The sequence below is a fragment of the Chanodichthys erythropterus genome, chromosome 12 (assembly GCF_024489055.1).
Source record: "Chanodichthys erythropterus isolate Z2021 chromosome 12, ASM2448905v1, whole genome shotgun sequence".
In the NCBI taxonomy this organism is placed as follows: Eukaryota; Metazoa; Chordata; class Actinopteri; order Cypriniformes; family Xenocyprididae; genus Chanodichthys; species Chanodichthys erythropterus.
The window spans coordinates 52,319,542-52,342,984 of NC_090232.1; the positions used below are offsets into that span (position 1 = coordinate 52,319,542).

General features: G+C 37.8%; 1 long non-coding RNA gene across 1 annotated transcript; it reads right to left on the minus strand.

Annotated features, from left to right (window-relative positions):
* Positions 1 to 5,401: 5,401 nt before the first annotated feature.
* On the minus strand, positions 5,402 to 15,786 carry LOC137031791 (uncharacterized). The gene is made up of 3 exons (XR_010896611.1): positions 15,511 to 15,786; positions 6,068 to 6,101; positions 5,402 to 5,883 (listed from the first exon to the last, which is right to left on the minus strand). It is a non-coding gene; the product is annotated as an uncharacterized lncRNA (long non-coding RNA).
* Positions 15,787 to 23,443: the final 7,657 nt, after the last annotated feature.

Here is a 23,443-nt window from a genome sequence, read left to right on the forward strand (position 1 = left end):
TCTGTATTTTCCATGGGCGTCGGAACCATTGTATGTGGGTGGGACAAGACCCACCCACTTTTTAAGACCAATGATATTGGACCCACTCACTTTTACCGTCTCTAATCCCCCCCAGGTGTTGCTACTCCACAAACCACCAACAGAGCATAAAAAATACCAAAAATAAAAATATTTTTTAAAACATCGCCAAGTAAAATGCTGCGTTTATAAAGAAATGTCTCTTTACGACCACAACAAATGGGACAATTTCAGACGCGCATTCCACCTTCGGCTCAGTGCCAGGCGCAAGTCAAACGAGCGCGGAAAATGTAGCTTCATTTGAACAACAGTGAACTGTGGTCAGATGAGATGTTGTCAGGCTATTTCAGTAAAACTCCAATCAGCTGTTAGGCTATAGCCTACTGTGCTCGAAGCGTGAACTCAAGAATTGCTCGCGCAAATGCGCGGCGCGTACTGCATATTACTGCATTATAGTTTAACTAAAGCGCTAAAGAAGCTACGGGCATGCACCATCATTATTCTGAGGTAAATGAAGTCATGGAATTACCAAACATGCGATTAAGCTGCCTCAAAACTGTGCATGCATGTATGTATTTGTTGACATGGTTTTAAAGCTATTGTTATCCAATTTGTTGGCCTTAAAACGTCTTAAAATGCATATATGTACATCAAGGAAATCAACATTTTCTGGGGGGGGCATGCCCCCGAACCCCCCTCGCAAAACACATTTTGTGACCTTGGGAAATATAAAACCCTGCGTACGGCCCTGCTCTCACTTTCACTGCACCGGAAAACATTGCAAATAACCTGCTAACACAGAACTTTCCCCTAAAGTTCCCATTTAGGTATTTTTTGGGAAATACATTAGAACAGTCTGGGAACAGTCTTTTTATTATTATTATTATTATTATTATTTTCATTATTATTATTTAAACAAGACTTTTTTTCTTTGTCTTTTTCTCCATCCACACCCATCCATCATAAACATACTCCATATTTAACAAGTGAATACCTTCTGCAAGTTACAAAGAAAGTGTAAATTGGCGTCACGTCAGTTAATTTTTTTCCGTAAGTTAAATAGGGAAGGTGTAGGACATAGTGTAAGCTTTTTGAACTGTGAGAGTTTTTCCTTTTCTTCATACGTTGAATACAGATGGTATAAAGTGGTACAAATGGTATAAAATACTGGTCTGGCATAAATCTTGGGCTAATTTTTTATCTGAAAGTGAACCAATGCTTTAACAAGACCTTTGTCTCAAAATATAGACATTAATTTTAGCGGTTCTCATTTACATAAATCTACAACATTTTAAAAAACATCAAATATTAGATCAAAAAGAACTATTTATGACCTGAACACAAGGACACTGGAGACTCTTAAGCTGTAGACTTTAATTTGTAAATGAATGTAATTGCAGTCAAACCTTTAGATGTATAGAATGTTCTTTGTTCTACATATATTTAGATGTGTGTTTTCCTGTCTTTCCAGTTCAGCAGCCTGAGCAGGTGGACGGGAGAAATGCTCCCATTCCTGTGCGTCAACTGCAGCCCATCCAGTCCAACAGGAAGAGACCAGACAGGATTATTCTCTGCACCCAAGAGTTTAAGAACAAAACTCTTAAAGAAAAGAGAGATGATGCAAGTATCTTGGTTTCAATTATCTTTTCAGGGACTGACAGTCCTTCTTTTGTTGGGCCGTCGTCCTGCAGATTTTAACTCCATCCAAGTGTTCAGGATGACCTGAAGGATTCAAACAGGTGTGCTGGAGCTGAACGCTGACGGACTGCGGCCCTCCAGAAGCAGGGTTTGATGCCTCAGAGATACATTTATCTTGTCTTTAATATCTATTGTTTAATTTAGTGTTGGAACATGTGTTTTATTATATTATGGACAATTATGTTTTCTTTTATATTATTATGAAATTTATAGTTGGTTAATCATCTATATCATATCAGCTTCAGCACCAACAGCTTGTGACCTAATTCTGCATAATGCTGATGTTTTGGAGGAAAGCTGATGCAGAGGAAACGTTTAGCCCTGCTGATCACTAACATACAATTCTAGTACTTAGATGACAGGGATGGAGCAGAGAGAGACGAGGAGAACATGGAGTGGCTGCTGACAGCTTTGGGTTACAATGTTGAGAAACACAGAAATCTCTCTGGAAAAGTGCGTAAGACAAAAGTTCAGCCTGATGAAAGCAACATTGTCCATTTAGAGCTAGTAGACCTCTAGTGTGGATATAGAAATGTAAACAAATATTTTGGTTTAATTATGGTGTTTTCTATTCTTTATCTATTTCATAAAGTGCATTTTATTCACAGAAAATAGCTGCTACAGTCAAGAACTTCTCTGCACTTCCTGACCATCGAGACTTGGACAGCACCTTTGTGGTTATAATGTCTCACGGGAACATAATATACATACATAATATATAACATAACATAAAATAAAGATGCCATTTTAGGTGTCAACTATCATAAAGATCTAAACCCCGATGATTACTTCTTTGTTGATGACATCTTCACCCATCTGAACTCAGTGAATTGTCCTGCTCTGATTGACAAACCAAAGGTTATTCTGATCCAAGCCTGCAGAGGAGGTGCGACATGACAGATAAAATTTTACTCCTGTAAAAAAGCAACTGTTTTGCTCTATTTAACAAAGTTACTTTAATGTGGATTCACAGTGCCAATGGTGAACTTCAGTCTACCAATGTTTTTTTCTCCACAGATATCGTCGCGTACAGGAATTCTGTCAACGGAAGTTATTTTATCTGTTACATACTGGAGGTGTTCTGTGATTGGGCTCATATTGATGAAATTACGGAGTTGTTCAGGAAGGTAAATGTTGAAAACCCCATTTAAGCTGGTTTGCTTTATTTCAGCCCAAAGCCTGAACAATCTCTTCCAGTTGTTTCTCACCCTCGGTGTACTGCTCAGCTAAAATTAATACAGGGGTTTGCTTGTCACATTAAAACATGATCTTTCTTTCTATAGGTCACCTCATGCATGGAGAATGACACACAATTATCAATCCCTGGTAAACTAATGCCGTGTGTTGACAGAATGACCCTTCCAAAGAAACTCTACCTGTTTCCTGGACTCTGAGGATGTGCGGTTTAAAATCATTTAAGGCAAGAAACCACAGGTTTATGGTAAGACTGCAAATAAAGCCTATTCTAAATTGGCATTATCCTTTCGAGACCAGAAATCTGAACTTTGGATGAAGAAAGGTTCAAAACTTTTTTGAGATTTGTATTGTAACTGAAATCTACAAAAAAGTGAGTAATAAAGTGTAATAAAAGCTTACAGTTTTTTCCAATTGCTAACACACTAAAATGACATGCACAGCACAATTATTTAAACTGACACACAGAGAGCAAAACTTCTTCTCAAGTCTCCAAAAGTCTAAACACCTTTTCTGTTTTACACACATTTTGCATTTCAAAATAGCACTTTTTAAATTCACTAAATACAGTTCTCTGCATAAGACACAACAATCTGACATAAAGTCACATGTTTGCCATTTCAAAACACTGCCATTCAAAATGACACTACATGAGCTAATTGGCCAATTACATGTGCCACCTGGCCAAACACCTCAGTGGTTAATTGTTAACACTTCAATCAGGATGTAAGCACTATGAAAAGACCACAGGTGAGAACCTTTTTTTTTACAACAACAATGGAAGACATTGCAGAGAGAGGAAGAGGAAGAGGAAGAGGAAGAGGGAGGTTGAGAATAAGAGGGGAGGAAGAGTGAGAGGTAGGGGTAGAGCAGGTAGAGGAGTTCATGGCCAAAGAAGACAAACACTTTCAAATGAAATCAGAGCAACCTTAGTAGATCATGTCATCAACCATGGGTTGACAATGCGTGAGGCTGGACAGAGAGTGCAGCCAAACTTGAGCCGTTTTACTGTCGCCTCTGTCATCCGGACCTTTAGACTGGAGAACAGGTATGTAACCAAAATTTCATGTAGTACACATGTAGTATACCCCATGTCATAGTGTATCAGTTGGGTGACACCTGTTTACTTAGTGTATGACATCAGCCATTCATGAACTGTACAAGTTTCCTGTACAATGTACTCTACTGTGGGGGAAAATATTTAGGCTGCATTGTCCAAGCCCTATATATATTTTTATTTTATTTTTTCTAAAGGACTGAGAGACGACACCATGGTGGAGGAAGGGGCCAAATGTTCACCGGGGTACAGGAAGCTGCCATTGTAAACTTGGTTTTGGAAAATAATGAAATCAGATTACGAGAAATTCAAAGCCACATCATCCAAGACAACACCTTATTCAACAACATTCAACGAGTTAGTCTGTCCACATTGGCTCGCATTCTCAAGCGAAACCAAATCAGAATGAAACAACTTTATAAGGTGCCGTTTGAGAGAAACTCTCAAAGAAACAAAGAGTTCAGACGAGCATATGTGGATGTAAGTACTATATTGACTGCAGTACACTACACACAACATTGTTTCCCAGTGTACTGGATAACACCATATTGAGTGATTTTTGTTCTTTGTTTTCAGGGAGTACTGGAAATGGATGCTCATGCAATCCCACATGAGTTCATCTTTATAGATGAGGCTGGGTTCAACCTAGCAAAGACCAGAAGAAGAGGGAGAAACCTCATTGGCCACAGAGCCATTATAGATGTTCCTGGCCAACGTGGTGGGAACATCACAATGTGCGCTGCCATCTCCAATATGCATGGTGTCCTCCACCGTCATGCCAAACTTGGACCATACAACACAGCCCATATTCTCACATTTCTGGACAGACTTCACAACATTCTCATACCACCAGAGCGTATGAATGATGCAGACCATCAAAGAAACCGGTACGTTGTAGTATGGGACAACGTGAGCTTTCATCGTGCAGCCCCAGTCCAAAACTGGTTTGCTGACCACCCAACATTTCTCGTGCAATACCTCCCACCATACTCACCATTTCTGAACCCCATAGAAGAATTCTTTTCGGCATGGCGGTGGAAGGTATACGACCGGCAGCCCTTTGTGCGCATGCCTCTTGTGCAGGCCATGGAAGAGGCATGTGATGAGATTGATGTGGGTGCAATTCAGGGATGGATAAGGCACTCAAGGCGCTTCTTCCCTCGATGTCTGGCAAGGGAAGATATTGCCTGTGATGTTGACGAGGCGTTGTGGCCAGACCCGGCTGTGCGGCAAGATGCTGCCTAATTATTTTTCTTGCCTTTTTTTTTTGTTTGTTTTTTTTACTGTAATATATTTTTTTCAGAAATTTTCTTTTTCAGTTTACTTTTTTTGTAAGAATATTTTTGTTCAGTCCCATGTAAATATATCTGCTGTGCTTATGTTGTACTGACTTGTTTACTGTAGTGAAGGAATAAAAATAATTTTGCAACAGCATGTGTGTGTATCTGCAAATATTTCTGTGCATGTGAACAATCTGATACATATTTTAGTATTATGGCAAAGCATACTAAAGATGGGGGTGCTTTTCATTATGCCCAACAGTGTGTAGGTGGTTAGGCAAAAATCTGGTAATATGAATGAAGTGTGTGCCATTTCATGCAAAAGTTTGATTTTGATAATGCTCTGTGTAGTTTCGGTTGCAGTGCTTCATTTTGCAGGATATATGAGGTATTTTGCAGTTTGGGTGTGTGGTTTTGTGAATTGTGTTAAGTGTTTTGATAAAACCAGACTAGTTTGAAAAATTGTGTGTTAGCAATTGGAAAAAACTGTAATATAAGGATGATAATTTACCTCATCAGAAACCTCGCTGTCATTCATTAAAGTGCTAAAACTTTCCACTTGGATTTTATATGGCCCCACACTTCCTACAGTGAACGTTGGCCTCTTATTTTGGAGACACCTTAATACCTTAACATCTACAAAGATGAATAAAAAGTCATAAATTACACATTTTGAAAGCACATTGGGTTTTCATTAAAAATAATAATTAATAAAAAAAAATGTTTAAAAAAATGCCCTGATAACATTGCAAAGGTCTGTTTATGACAATTCCAAAAAAAAAAAAAAAAAAAAGGTAGATTACATTAAATCAAGTCATACCTTCCATTGTGCGCTCTTATTGCCACTTGGTGTCCTTTAAATACAGAAGCAACAGTTAGACAGTTAACACTATTAAATAGCCATCAGGAAAATAAAAAATAAATATCTTAAAAACATTGCACTGAGTTTTATTCATCTGGAAATCTTGATTCTAATATGTTAAATAAACACTGAAGTGTTCCAGATTATTGTCATTCATGTTATGAAACTGAACTGTGTTTAACCAATTAACAGAAAAATATAGCAATTTCATTGTGATCAACATCATGGCAAGTCTGGTGTCTTATTACACCAGACTTGCCATGATGTTGATCATAATGAAATTGCTATATTTTTCTGTTAATTGGTTAAACATACACTATGTGACAGAATAAATCAGTGATGACTTGAGGTCATCATATTCATATGACGGACTGAAGACATCATCGTGTAACAATAAATCAGTGATGACTTGAGGTCATCATATTCATATGACAGACTGAAGACATCATCGTGTAACAGAATAAATCAGTGATGACTTGAGGTCATCATATTCATATGACGGACTGAAGACATCATCGTGTAACAGAATAAATCAGTGATGACTTGAGGTCATCATATTCATGTGACGGACTGAAGACATCATCGTGTAACAATAAATCAGTGATGACTTGAGGTCATCATATTCATGTGACGGACTGAAGTCATCATCGTGTAACAATAAATCAGTGATGACTTGAGGTCATCATATTCATATGACGGACTGAAGTCATCATCGTGTAACAGAATAAATCAGTGATGACTTGAGGTCATCATATTCATGTGACGGACTGAAGACATCATCGTGTAACAATAAATCAATGATGACTTGAGGTCATCATATTCATATGACGGACTGAAGACATCATCGTGTAACAATAAATCAGTGATGACTTGAGGTCATCATATTCATGTGACGGACTGAAGACATCATCGTGTAACAATAAATCAGTGATGACTTGAGGTCATCATATTCATATGACGGACTGAAGACATCATCGTGTAACAATAAATCAGTGATGACTTGAGGTCATCATATTCATGTGACGGACTGAAGACATCATCGTGTAACAATAAATCAGTGATGACTTGAGGTCATCATATTCATGTGACGGACTGAAGACATCATCGTGTAACAATAAATCAATGATGACTTGAGGTCATCATATTCATATGACGGACTGAAGACATCATCGTGTAACAGAATAAATCAGTGATGACTTGAGGTCATCATATTCATATGACGGACTGAAGTCATCATCGTGTAACAATAAATCAGTGATGACTTGAGGTCATCATATTCATATGACAGACTGAAGTCATCATCGTGTAACAGAATAAATCAGTGATGACTTGAGGTCATCATATTCATGCGACGGACTGAAGTCATCATCGTGTAACAATAAATCAGTGATGACTTGAGGTCATCATATTCATGTGACGGACTGAAGACATCATCGTGTAACAATAAATCAGTGATGACTTGAGGTCATCATATTCATGTGACGGACTGAAGTCATCATCGTGTAACAATAAATCAGTGATGACTTGAGGTCATCATATTCATGTGACGGACTGAAGTCATCATCGTGTAACAATAAATCAGTGATGACTTGAGGTCATCATATTCATATGACGGACTGAAGTCATCATCGTGTAACAATAAATCAGTGATGACTTGAGGTCATCATATTCATGTGACGGACTGAAGACATCATCGTGTAACAGAATAAATCAGTGATGACTTGAGGTCATCATATTCATATGACGGACTGAAGTCATCATCCTGTAACAGAATAAATCAGTGATGACTTGAGGTCATCATATTCATATGACGGACTGAAGTCATCATCGTGTAACAGAATAAATCAGTGATGACTTGAGGTCATCATATTCATGTGACGGACTGAAGTCATCATCGTGTAACAATAAATCAGTGATGACTTGAGGTCATCATATTCATGTGACGGACTGAAGTCATCATCGTGTAACAATAAATCAGTGATGACTTGAGGTCATCATATTCATGTGACGGACTGAAGTCATCATCGTGTAACAGAATAAATCAGTGATGACTTGAGGTCATCATATTCATATGACGGACTGAAGTCATCATCGTGTAACAGAATAAATCAGTGATGACTTGAGGTCATCATATTCATATGACGGACTGAAGTCATCATCGTGTAACAGAATAAATCAGTGATGACTTGAGGTCATCATATTCATGTGACGGACTGAAGTCATCATCGTGTAACAGAATAAATCAGTGATGACTTGAGGTCATCATATTCATATGACGGACTGAAGACATCATCGTGTAACAATAAATCAGTGATGACTTGAGGTCATCATATTCATGTGACGGACTGAAGTCATCATCGTGTAACAGAATAAATCAGTGATGACTTGAGGTCATCATATTCATATGACGGACTGAAGTCATCATCGTGTAACAGAATAAATCAGTGATGACTTGAGGTCATCATATTCATGTGACGGACTGAAGACATCATCGTGTAACAGAATAAATCAGTGATGACTTGAGGTCATCATATTCATATGACGGACTGAAGTCATCATCGTGTAACAATAAATCAGTGATGACTTGAGGTCATCATATTCATATGACGGACTGAAGACATCATCGTGTAACAGAATAAATCAGTGATGACTTGAGGTCATCATATTCATATGACGGACTGAAGTCATCATCGTGTAACAGAATAAATCAGTGATGACTTGAGGTCATCATATTCATGTGACGGACTGAAGACATCATCGTGTAACAATAAATCAGTGATGACTTGAGGTCATCATATTCATATGACGGACTGAAGTCATCATCGTGTAACAATAAATCAATGATGACTTGAGGTCATCATATTCATATGACGGACTGAAGACATCATCGTGTAACAGAATAAATCAATGATGACTTGAGGTCATCATATTCATGTGACGGACTGAAGTCATCATCGTGTAACAGAATAAATCAGTGATGACTTGAGGTCATCATATTCATATGACGGACTGAAGTCATCATCGTGTAACAATAAATCAATGATGACTTGAGGTCATCATATTCATATGACGGACTGAAGACATCATCGTGTAACAGAATAAATCAATGATGACTTGAGGTCATCATATTCATATGACGGACTGAAGACATCATCGTGTAACAGAATAAATCAATGATGACTTGAGGTCATCATATTCATGTGACGGACTGAAGTCATCATCGTGTAACAGAATAAATCAGTGATGACTTGAGGTCATCATATTCATATGACGGACTGAAGACATCATCGTGTAACAATAAATCAGTGATGACTTGAGGTCATCATATTCATATGACGGACTGAAGTCATCATCGTGTAACAATAAATCAGTGATGACTTGAGGTCATCATATTCATATGACGGACTGAAGTCATCATCGTGTAACAATAAATCAGTGATGACTTGAGGTCATCATATTCATATGACGGACTGAAGTCATCATCGTGTAACAGTAAATCAGTGATGACTTGAGGTCATCATATTCATATGACGGACTGAAGTCATCATCGTGTAACAATAAATCAGTGATGACTTGAGGTCATCATATTCATGTGACGGACTGAAGTCATCATCGTGTAACAGAATAAATCAGTGATGACTTGAGGTCATCATATTCATGTGACGGACTGAAGTCATCATCGTGTAACAGAATAAATCAGTGATGACTTGAGGTCATCATATTCATATGACGGACTGAAGACATCATCGTGTAACAATAAATCAGTGATGACTTGAGGTCATCATTTTCATATGACGGTCTGAAGACATCATCGTGTAACAATAAATCAGTGATGACTTGAGGTCATCATATTCATATGACGGACTGAAGTCATCATCGTGTAACAATAAATCAATGATGACTTGAGGTCATCATATTCATGTGACGGACTGAAGACATCATCGTGTAACAATAAATCAGTGATGACTTGAGGTCATCATATTCATATGACGGACTGAAGTCATCATCGTGTAACAGAATAAATCAGTGATGACTTGAGGTCATCATATTCATATGACGGACTGAAGTCATCATCGTGTAACAGAATAAATCAGTGATGACTTGAGGTCATCATATTCATATGACGGACTGAAGTCATCATCGTGTAACAATAAATCAGTGATGACTTGAGGTCATCATATTCATGTGACGGACTGAAGTCATCATCGTGTAACAGAATAAATCAGTGATGACTTGAGGTCATCATATTCATGTGACGGACTGAAGTCATCATCGTGTAACAGAATAAATCAGTGATGACTTGAGGTCATCATATTCATATGACGGACTGAAGTCATCATCGTGTAACAATAAATCAATGATGACTTGAGGTCATCATATTCATGTGACGGACTGAAGACATCATCGTGTAACAATAAATCAGTGATGACTTGAGGTCATCATATTCATATGACGGACTGAAGTCATCATCGTGTAACAATAAATCAGTGATGACTTGAGGTCATCATATTCATATGACGGACTGAAGTCATCATCGTGTAACAATAAATCAATGATGACTTGAGGTCATCATATTCATGTGACGGACTGAAGACATCATCGTGTAACAATAAATCAGTGATGACTTGAGGTCATCATATTCATATGACGGACTGAAGTCATCATCGTGTAACAATAAATCAGTGATGACTTGAGGTCATCATATTCATATGACGGACTGAAGTCATCATCGTGTAACAATAAATCAGTGATGACTTGAGGTCATCATATTCATATGACGGACTGAAGTCATCATCGTGTAACAATAAATCAGTGATGACTTGAGGTCATCATATTCATGTGACGGACTGAAGTCATCATCGTGTAACAGAATAAATCAGTGATGACTTGAGGTCATCATATTCATGTGACGGACTGAAGTCATCATCGTGTAACAGAATAAATCAGTGATGACTTGAGGTCATCATATTCATATGACGGACTGAAGACATCATCGTGTAACAATAAATCAGTGATGACTTGAGGTCATCATTTTCATATGACGGACTGAAGTCATCATCGTGTAACAATAAATCAGTGATGACTTGAGGTCATCATATTCATATGACGGACTGAAGTCATCATCGTGTAACAGAATAAATCAGTGATGACTTGAGGTCATCATATTCATATGACGGACTGAAGTCATCATCGTGTAACAATAAATCAGTGATGACTTGAGGTCATCATATTCATGTGACGGACTGAAGTCATCATCGTGTAACAGAATAAATCAGTGATGACTTGAGGTCATCATATTCATATGACGGACTGAAGTCATCATCGTGTAACAATAAATCAATGATGACTTGAGGTCATCATATTCATGTGACGGACTGAAGTCATCATCGTGTAACAATAAATCAGTGATGACTTGAGGTCATCATATTCATATGACGGACTGAAGACATCATCGTGTAACAATAAATCAGTGATGACTTGAGGTCATCATATTCATGTGACGGACTGAAGTCATCATCGTGTAACAGAATAAATCAGTGATGACTTGAGGTCATCATATTCATGTGACGGACTGAAGTCATCATCGTGTAACAATAAATCAGTGATGACTTGAGGTCATCATATTCATGTGACGGACTGAAGTCATCATCGTGTAACAGAATAAATCAGTGATGACTTGAGGTCATCATATTCATATGACGGACTGAAGTCATCATCCTGTAACAGAATAAATCAGTGATGACTTGAGGTCATCATATTCATATGACGGACTGAAGTCATCATCGTGTAACAGAATAAATCAGTGATGACTTGAGGTCATCATATTCATATGACGGACTGAAGTCATCATCGTGTAACAGAATAAATCAGTGATGACTTGAGGTCATCATATTCATGTGACGGACTGAAGACATCATCGTGTAACAGAATAAATCAGTGATGACTTGAGGTCATCATATTCATGTGACGGACTGAAGTCATCATCGTGTAACAATAAATCAGTGATGACTTGAGGTCATCATATTCATGTGACGGACTGAAGTCATCATCGTGTAACAGAATAAATCAGTGATGACTTGAGGTCATCATATTCATATGACGGACTGAAGTCATCATCGTGTAACAGAATAAATCAGTGATGACTTGAGGTCATCATATTCATGTGACGGACTGAAGACATCATCGTGTAACAGAATAAATCAGTGATGACTTGAGGTCATCATATTCATATGACGGACTGAAGACATCATCGTGTAACAATAAATCAGTGATGACTTGAGGTCATCATATTCATATGACGGACTGAAGACATCATCGTGTAACAATAAATCAGTGATGACTTGAGGTCATCATATTCATATGACGGACTGAAGTCATCATCCTGTAACAGAATAAATCAGTGATGACTTGAGGTCATCATATTCATATGACGGACTGAAGACATCATCGTGTAACAGAATAAATCAGTGATGACTTGAGGTCATCATATTCATGTGACGGACTGAAGACATCATCGTGTAACAGAATAAATCAGTGATGACTTGAGGTCATCATATTCATATGACGGACTGAAGACATCATCGTGTAACAATAAATCAGTGATGACTTGAGGTCATCATATTCATATGACGGACTGAAGACATCATCGTGTAACAATAAATCAGTGATGACTTGAGGTCATCATATTCATATGACGGACTGAAGTCATCATCATGTAACAATAAATCAGTGATGACTTGAGGTCATCATATTCATATGACGGACTGAAGTCATCATCGTGTAACAATAAATCAGTGATGACTTGAGGTCATCATATTCATGTGACGGACTGAAGTCATCATCGTGTAACAATAAATCAGTGATGACTTGAGGTCATCATATTCATATGACGGACTGAAGTCATCATCGTGTAACAGAATAAATCAGTGATGACTTGAGGTCATCATATTCATATGACGGACTGAAGTCATCATCGTGTAACAGAATAAATCAGTGATGACTTGAGGTCATCATATTCATATGACGGACTGAAGACATCATCGTGTAACAGAATAAATCAGTGATGACTTGAGGTCATCATATTCATATGACGGACTGAAGACATCATCGTGTAACAGAATAAATCAGTGATGACTTGAGGTCATCATATTCATGTGACGGACTGAAGTCATCATCGTGTAACAGAATAAATCAGTGATGACTTGAGGTCATCATATTCATATGACGGACTGAAGACATCATCGTGTAACAATAAATCAGTGATGACTTGAGGTCATCATATTCATATGACGGACTGAAGTCATCATCGTGTAACAATAAATCAGTGATGACTTGAGGTCATCATATTCATGTGACGGACTGAAGTCATCATCGTGTAACAATAAATCAGTGATGACTTGAGGTCATCATATTCATATGACGGACTGAAGTCATCATCGTGTAACAGAATAAATCAGTGATGACTTGAGGTCATCATATTCATGTGACGGACTGAAGTCATCATCGTGTAACAGAATAAATCAGTGATGACTTGAGGTCATCATATTCATGTGACGGACTGAAGTCATCATCGTGTAACAATAAATCAGTGATGACTTGAGGTCATCATATTCATGTGACGGACTGAAGTCATCATCGTGTAACAGAATAAATCAGTGATGACTTGAGGTCATCATATTCATGTGACGGACTGAAGTCATCATCGTGTAACAATAAATCAGTGATGACTTGAGGTCATCATATTCATGTGACGGACTGAAGTCATCATCGTGTAACAGAATAAATCAGTGATGACTTGAGGTCATCATATTCATATGACGGACTGAAGTCATCATCCTGTAACAGAATAAATCAGTGATGACTTGAGGTCATCATATTCATATGACGGACTGAAGTCATCATCGTGTAACAGAATAAATCAGTGATGACTTGAGGTCATCATATTCATATGACGGACTGAAGACATCATCGTGTAACAATAAATCAGTGATGACTTGAGGTCATCATATTCATATGACGGACTGAAGACATCATCGTGTAACAATAAATCAGTGATGACTTGAGGTCATCATATTCATATGACGGACTGAAGACATCATCGTGTAACAATAAATCAGTGATGACTTGAGGTCATCATATTCATATGACGGACTGAAGTCATCATCATGTAACAATAAATCAGTGATGACTTGAGGTCATCATATTCATATGACGGACTGAAGTCATCATCGTGTAACAATAAATCAGTGATGACTTGAGGTCATCATATTCATGTGACGGACTGAAGACATCATCGTGTAACAATAAATCAGTGATGACTTGAGGTCATCATATTCATGTGACGGACTGAAGTCATCATCGTGTAACAGAATAAATCAGTGATGACTTGAGGTCATCATATTCATGTGACGGACTGAAGTCATCATCGTGTAACAATAAATCAGTGATGACTTGAGGTCATCATATTCATATGACGGACTGAAGTCATCATCGTGTAACAGAATAAATCAGTGATGACTTGAGGTCATCATATTCATATGACGGACTGAAGTCATCATCCTGTAACAGAATAAATCAGTGATGACTTGAGGTCATCATATTCATATGACGGACTGAAGACATCATCGTGTAACAATAAATCAGTGATGACTTGAGGTCATCATATTCATATGACGGACTGAAGACATCATCGTGTAACAATAAATCAGTGATGACTTGAGGTCATCATATTCATATGACGGACTGAAGTCATCATCATGTAACAATAAATCAGTGATGACTTGAGGTCATCATATTCATATGACGGACTGAAGTCATCATCGTGTAACAGAATAAATCAGTGATGACTTGAGGTCATCATATTCATGTGACGGACTGAAGACATCATCGTGTAACAGAATAAATCAGTGATGACTTGAGGTCATCATATTCATGTGACGGTCTGAAGACATCATCGTGTAACAATAAATCAGTGATGACTTGAGGTCATCATATTCATGTGACGGACTGAAGACATCATCATAACAGAATGAATAATTACGAGCTGAATTGTCTGCGCGGAGTGCAAACTAGCGCTGTTTTGTTCCGCATTTTTTGCGGTTTGATGTGGATGCAACAGAAACTGGCAGTGACACCGCACATGCCAATTAAACATATTTAACTGGCCGGCATGAAATGAGCTCGCAAAATGCTTAGATGCAGTCCGTAACGTTAGCCGTTTTAATAGGTAACTTAAGCGCGCTAAATAATAATAATAATAAAAAATTATAATAATAAATTAAAATAAAAACCCTAAACTGTTCTTTCAGATTGTTTTAGTTCATCATTTTATTTTCACTATTATCATCACCTAACTAACTGCTGTAAATTAATAAGAGAAAGTAAAAAGCATATAGTCTTACCTTGTAAATTGAGCACTCAGAAGCGTGTTTTACAGGTTTTTTTTTTTTTTTTTTTTTTTTTTCACCTTGGCGGGCTCTGCAGGGGGGCACACGGTGATGACGTCATAAACGTTGATTGGATGACACTGTTGTTGTCTCTGGGTCATCATTAAAAATATTGGTCTCAGGAAAACAACCACTTGGCAAAATCATGACGTGCGTGTAAGACACGCTAGGCTAGGCAGTTCCACTCACTGGAACTCACTGGGGCGACCGTCAACTCACCACCAGGCGGCCAAGGGCCTTATCTGCAAATACACAAGTGGTCACACAAACACAGCTTAATTGTAAATTTCAATCTCAGTTTAACTCTTGTTTAAACCAAATTTAAATAATTAAGTGTGTATGACAAAAGAAAATGAGCCTACAATGACAGTCAGAATGAACTAGTTAAACTAGAACTGAAATGAGCAGAGGGGGTAAAACAAAACAACCAAAATAGTTCAGATGCACTTGATTCAAATTTGCATTAAACGAGTGCGCCGAATAGCAGAATGGGAAAAGAGAAAGCAACGAGGATAATTCAGATGCATTTGATTCAAATTTGAATGAAATCTTTTTCAGTCAAATCTAAATGAGTGCATAGAATAACAGAACGGGAAAAAGAAAGGAGAAAGCCTTCCCTATTTGTAAGTTTCCTTGAAGAGAATTGCTTCTTTTATGAGCAAAATGCCAACTGATTGACACTACTTAATTTTAAAATTCAATTAAATGTTATTTAATTAAATTTAAAATAAGTGTATGAAATAAGGGAGGCTTGGGTGTGCGTGAATGTTATTACTTAGGCAATAACAAACAGGACACAGGGCTAAGAGTGAATAAAATAAAACATTAAGTAATAAAAGGGAATGAATTTCCAAAGTAAAAATAAAGAAATAACTTGAGAGGAAGAGAGAGAACAGACAAAAAAGGGAATAGATGAAATAAAATAAAGTAGAATAAAATAAAGTAGAATAAAATAAGAGTAGATCGGTGAACACAGGGAAAGAATTCAAGGAAAAGAGAATTGACTTATCTGGTAGTGTCCACCAGGGGGCGCACTCTCAGAAAGTGAATTCCCTTGTTGGAAGGGAAACTTAATTTAAATTAAAAATTTAAACGTGTTCAAATTAAATTTAAATCAGTAAACCACATTCCCACAATGATTGGAAAGCATAACCACCAAAAGCAAATTACTTTTACAACTCCTCGCAGTATAGAGAAGCAAAAGATAACTTGGAGATAATTTCAGTTCAAAGTATGGAGCGGCTTTAACTCAGAACGTCCACGCGGTGGCGTCACTGAGTCCACACAACCAATAAGTAGGGAGGGGTGGCACACCTGAGCAGACTGCCCTCTGGCGTCTGGTCAGAGTTACTGCATCCCCTTTCTTTAATTCGTGATATAAAAACCAACGCGCTTGTGGGGGTTCTGGCCCTTACGCTGTTTTAACTGCACGATCACGATTACAACTAATAAATATATATGTACCGTTTTACTCACGGGTACACAACTCTGGGAATCAGTCCCTTTGGTGCAACTTTAATGCACGCGAATATGTAACTTTTGCGGGATTGCTTCGCCGCTGTTACTAATCAACATTGGATCAGGATGCTGATATAGCTCCAAATTCTCACACATCAATCGTTAAAGCAGATGAACTGCCCTCCGATTAGATTTGTAAGGGGGATCACGTGGTTTGGGTAGCTAGGCCAAAATGACGTCACCCAGGAGCAAACCGGCTATGGTGAATTTTTTTTTTTGGACGACACAAATAATTCAGATAGCGGTAAAATGTAGGCCTTTTAAGAGATTTATGGGAGAAACTCGTCCCACAACCTCGTTTCAAAACGCGTTGAATACGATTCAATTCGTTAATTCAAGCGGAAATTAATATTCAAACTGTAACTTACTGCAAAGATTGTCGTCCTTCACAGATACGAGCTTGAAATATCAATGGACTGCAGTGTATTTCACGGTCAACCAAGGCTAGGCCTGCAGTGTTTTTAGACACAAACAGCAGCTTGTTAACGGTGCGTAGTGAGGACCCGTGCGTCTTCTCACTGAATAAAGCGCGCATGCACATTAAGTCATACAAAACTATTCTACATTGCTCTTTTACCGAAAACCAAGTTTAAAACGTTGCTCGCGAATCCTCCACCAAATAATATATGTAACGAATGTAGCGGTTCGTACAGTTATTAATCAATTTATGGATGAAATATGAATATAATAATTCATAAGGTTATGAATAAATTATGATTCATATATCGACCCAACGGGGAATTAAACATATTGTGAATCAATTACAACGAATTATAATCAATAACATATATGATTAGTTCTGGTTTAATAATTATTTAGAGAAACTTTTCGTTTGTCCAGCAAACTAAGTCCCTCACAGAATATTATAAACAGAGTTATTCTCTGGCCATGAAAATAACTTATAGCATCAAAGCATAAAGCGATCGAAAAACATTAAAGTGACTTGGTTTTCAGCTGAAAGAACAAACAGAACAATCGAGCGTGAATAACGTTTTAATATATGCAAACTACGAATACAGAGGTTATACATCTAAATATATATACAAGAATACACACCTATGTACAAGAGTGGAAGTAGAGAAGGAAAGAGAGAAGGCAAGTAGCAAACTCACAACCAGTCCTAAGCCAGCACGGAAATCAGTTTCATCATCTAAGATTGAGAAACGGCAGTATACTTGCATTGGTTGCGTGTTTCGAATTTCAGGTTAGCGCTGGTGCAGTTCGTTGGCTTCCTCCGTTCCGCGGGAAGGTTTGAACTGAGGACTTGAGAGTGAGTTTCGCTGGAAGATGGCGGTCCCGAAGCTGAGCGCGATGGCAGCGCGTGGTCACCGGAGATGTCCGGGAAAAACGTGCACGAGAGGCTCGTGAGACAATCGGGGAGAGCCGGGAGAGAGAGCCGGAATTGTGCGTCTTTGCTTTTATGACAGATAAGCCGACACACCTCCTTGAGGTGGGGTAGCCAATAACATGGGTGCAAAGTTGGCGGGAAAGCTTTTCCTTTGCTTGGCCTCACGACTTAATCTGCATGATTTATGACTATCAGTTCAGATCTCCAAATGGAGTGTGTTCTTCACAGTATCATTAAACATAGAAAAATGCATTTGTCAGCGGTGTGACATATCTCAGTAAATAGCTCGTGTCCGGAGCTTTACGGAGAGACCAAACTCGACAGATCATAAAGGCATAGACAAGAAGTTATGGTTTACAGACAGAATTCCACTATTAAAATGCACACTAGCACAAATACACTCATTTAAACACTAGGAAACATGCATAGGCCCTAAAATATATGAAATATATATTTCAGCATAGTGGTAGTTTACAAATACAGTTCAAAATGTATGATTGTGTGTTTCTGTGTGTGTCTGTGTGTGTGTTTTTGTGTGTCCCTGTGCGTGTGGGGTGTTGGAATGTGGATCTGGTCAGTCTCTGGGGGGGGGGTGCTCCTTTTGAAGTCACCAAAGAGAGGAAGTTGGACTTTACTGTTTACCATCGCTTGTCCACAAAAGTGTCAAGTGGGCTCATCTTATGGCAGACTATGCGGAGCCGAAATGGTTTTACAACCCAGTCCAGCATGCTAAAAGCGTTCTGAACATTCCCAAGTTTATTGATTATCCTGATACGTGTGCATACGCTACACCTTTTATACATTTGAGAAAAGATCACGCAGGAGCATCACATATAAATGCATCAGGCAAGGGAACACTGTAATGTTTCTCATTGAAGTACAAGCCTTCCTTTGATAGTCTTTTAAATTCCTCAACAACATATTTCATGTACTCATGAACTGATGGTGGTTTAGATGGGCCAGCATACAGACTTATCATAAACACTTTCAAGCTAGGCAGCTCCTTAATTTTACCAAGGATGGGCCATAACTGTGCATTGGAACTTCGGAAAAGCGGTATTCCATCAACATTTAGTCTTAGAGTTAATGTGTCTGTGAGTTCATCTTCTGCACTGTTCAGCTCTGCACATATTGCATTACAAATGCCAAAATGATAGTAACTTCCACTCCCCATTTTTTTGACTTCACAGTCTTTTAAAGTGGACATAAGTGTTCTTGGATCTTTTGGTAAGTTAAGACCTTCATTTATAAGTATGTGCAATAATTCTGACAAAGCAGACTGAGAAATATTCCGACTAGCTGCCCATTCAGCCAATTTTGTCTTCATGTCATGCTGAGGCTCCATTTCCTCTTCATCAGAATCTTGAAATGATTCATTTGCTTCATCACTATCCAGTGTCAAATTCAGTTGATCTGATCTGTCAGTTTCAAAAAACTGCTCATCATTTACACCTTGCTCAACAGTTTCATCAAGAACTTCCAGAGCATCCACAGCAAAGCTCATTAAATGTTCTGGCACTTTTGTTTTGATTCGTCGCCGTGTAGTACGGGAACTTGCACCGTAGTACTCCATTATCTAAAAACAAAATTAGGAATAATTTCAATAGTGTATATGGTAAACAATAATAACCTGACTGTAGGCTTTTTTGATTACTGTCAGTTTAAGATACAGTGTTGCCAGGTTTTTAAACTAACCAAACCCGAAATATAAATAAAAATAAACAAAAATTGTGTCCAATCTTTTGGAATTAAGATGATAAAAGATATTGCTTAACCTAAACTGCAACTTCCCACTTTATTAACTTTCTAAAGTGCCAAATTAAGTGGCAAAGACAAGTCTAAAAACGCATATAATACCTGGATCTGGCAACACGGAGGCTGCGCCAGCGCCCTCACAACCCTTTCAAGAGATGATCGATCCTCCAGCGTCTCACAGAGATCACTTTCATGTCATTCTTGTAAATTAAACCAAATTATACGTGTCATACAGACATTCACATGAGGAGTTCGACAGCAAAGTAGTCATTCAGAGGACAAACTGTGTTTGTGAACATGTATCGAGGTACTTTAACGTTACGAAACTGATGACCTACGGCCTGCGCGCACAGAAAAGCCTAAAGAATGGTGGTCTCAAAACTGTTTAAAATCCACCCCACCTGCCGCTTTTAGGAGCAAGTTATGTAAAATGTCTTTAAAACTAAGTATTTTGCCATTCAAACGCGGTTATTACATTGTTTGGAAATTCAGTTTCCACTCAGGTGAAAAAAATGGCGGCAAGACGGTCACAAAATGCATAAGTGAAGCATAAAATGAACAACAACCGAATCCTACTTCATTAATGGCAGGCAAGAACAAAACTACACCTTACAGTCAACAAAAACGACAAGCTTTAAGCCTTTACAGACATTTTTATCGATGACGACATGCCAGAAAAAAAAAATACAACATCACAATTTTAAAGGCTACATTATGTTGAAGGTAATTAAACGTTCAAAACAATGTCCCCTATACTTGAAACCGTGGATAATTAAACCATTTCTAGAAAATATGCATTTTACCTGCTTATTTCCGATCCGTCTCGACCACTGCTGCTGACTGTTAAAAGTAGTAACTCTCGCCGTGCTGCCGCACCACTGAGCTTAGAAGAGACTGTATCCGCGCGCCAGCGCGGGAATTCCTTTTGTTCGAATATTTAAAATATTTAGTTATAAATTTAAATGTACACTTATTTTCAGCAAAGATCATTGACATATGATATTATATGATATAATATTATGTGAAAAAATCTAACTAAAATTTGAATACAACAGGACTACTTTGTCAAGCGGAAGGTTGTCAGAACATTTGAGAGTGTACAGTAGGTCCCATGTGAGACCGATATAAGTCTACTCTAGACTCTAGTTTAAAAAACAAAAACATTAAAAAGGGTTGTCCCTGCTAACATGTGTGCATTAAAAGAAAAATGCATTTTTGCATAGGCAGGGTACATTGTAATATAGATAATCCACACATTTTCATTTAAAATGTTTTAAAATCATTTTTTTAAAACATTCTCTTTATACGTTTTTTTACATTGGCACAAAAACAAAAATAAAAACATTCCAATACAATTTTTTTACACTTTTACACAAGATTTTAATATCGTAATAATATGGAAAAAGAAAAATGAAAAAGAAAAGAAAAGAAATGGAAAAAGAAAATAAGTGTGTGTGTAGGGGGGTGCTTGTATTAGAATTCAACTACTGCTTTCTTATTAAAATAATTGATAAAAGGCTTGCATGCTGCATATTTATTTATTTTTTATTTATTTATTTATTTTTTTGCTCCATTTTATCACTGACACCAAAAACAGCTAAAATTGGGTCTGGATCCAACTGCTTTTCCAACACTTCTGACAGCAACTGAAAAACTGAAATCCAATAATTACCAATCTTAGGAAAACACCAAAACATATGTCCTAGTGATGCGGGTGTTTGACCACACCTATCACATAGTGGGTCTACAGAGGAAAATATATTAGAGAGCTTTAGTTTAGACAGGTGGCGTCGATGTAGGTTTTATACACATGGAAGAAGATTGAACTTGTTCTTGTGCTTCATCCCATTGCCAATCTTCAATATTTATTGCTAAAAAGTGGCTTTTAACCAATAAAGTTTAAAGGTGTAAAGATGTATTTAAGTGTGAAATTATTTTGCCCACAGATCCCACAAAGGTCTCATATCTATATGGGACCCACATTGTGAAACACACATGGGACCCACATAAACTGCCCATCTTCAGCCCATGCCCACATAGATCCCATGAAGGTCCCATATGTTCAAACCTAAATGGGACCCACATTGTGAAACACACATGGGACCCACATAAATTGACCATTTGCAGCCCATGCCCACATAGATCCCATGAAGGTCCCATATGGTAAAACCTAAATGGGACCCACATTGTGAAACACACATGGGACCCACATAAATTGCCCATCTTCATCCCATGCCCACATAGAACCCATGCTGCCCAGCTATAACCCATATGGGGCCCACATATCAATGTTGGCTGGGATTGTACATCATGATATCTTAAGCATAATATATGAACAGAAAAGGGACTTTATTTAACACTCTGAGGTCTGACGGTATCGCCGGCGATACCACCGTGGTTTTTTCTTATCAGTGTGAAAGAGACTCAAAATACTCCGTCAATGTTGCACATACAATTAAGAGTTATACACCATTTTAATCTGTGGAATATCTTCTTTCATTTGTGTACACTCAGAGTAAAAACAGAATTTTGTGCTTTTTGTAAAATAAAGAAAACTAACATGATGCGTGATTTCTCCTCTCCCTCTGAACGAACTCCAATCTGATAGTTCTCAGAAAATGAACTGTAACTTAGTGAATACTAATGACAAAAAAATTACACTTATGTCTAAAAAAACGTTAAGATGTCAGGTTTTAAATCATGTAAGTCAAATCGAAAACAAACCTTCTTTGTTTATGTAATCTGTATGAAAAGAGAGCCATGTCAGAAATCCGTGATTCAGCTCATTATCTGCTAATGCGGCCACGCCCACGGAGCCAGCGCTATTCAGACGCTAATTCAGTCAATACATGCATTTATTATCTCAATCGTGTATTTATTGTCTTGAAAAGTGTTTATCTGGATGTAAAAGTCATGGTTAGCGATCTCTAGAAGACATGCAGTTACTTCCTGTTTACTTGTCTTCTACAGATGAAGTTTAGATGAGTTTTTGTTTCTTTAGCGCCCTCCTGCTGCTGTATGTATTGGAAACTCCATTCATGGAATAGCCTCTTCTTCTTTTAGATGAATTTGTGGACTAAAATGCACAGAGCGCCCTCCGACTTCAAGGATGAATTGAAAACACCAGCGCTCATAGTAATGACAGTGAATATTAAATAAAAATAACTCCTCTGTATAGAAAATTGACATAAGCATATGAGAATCCAATATTTCTCCAAATGTGCATGCTTTTAAACTAAAAGCCTATATTCAGACTCTTTGCATCAC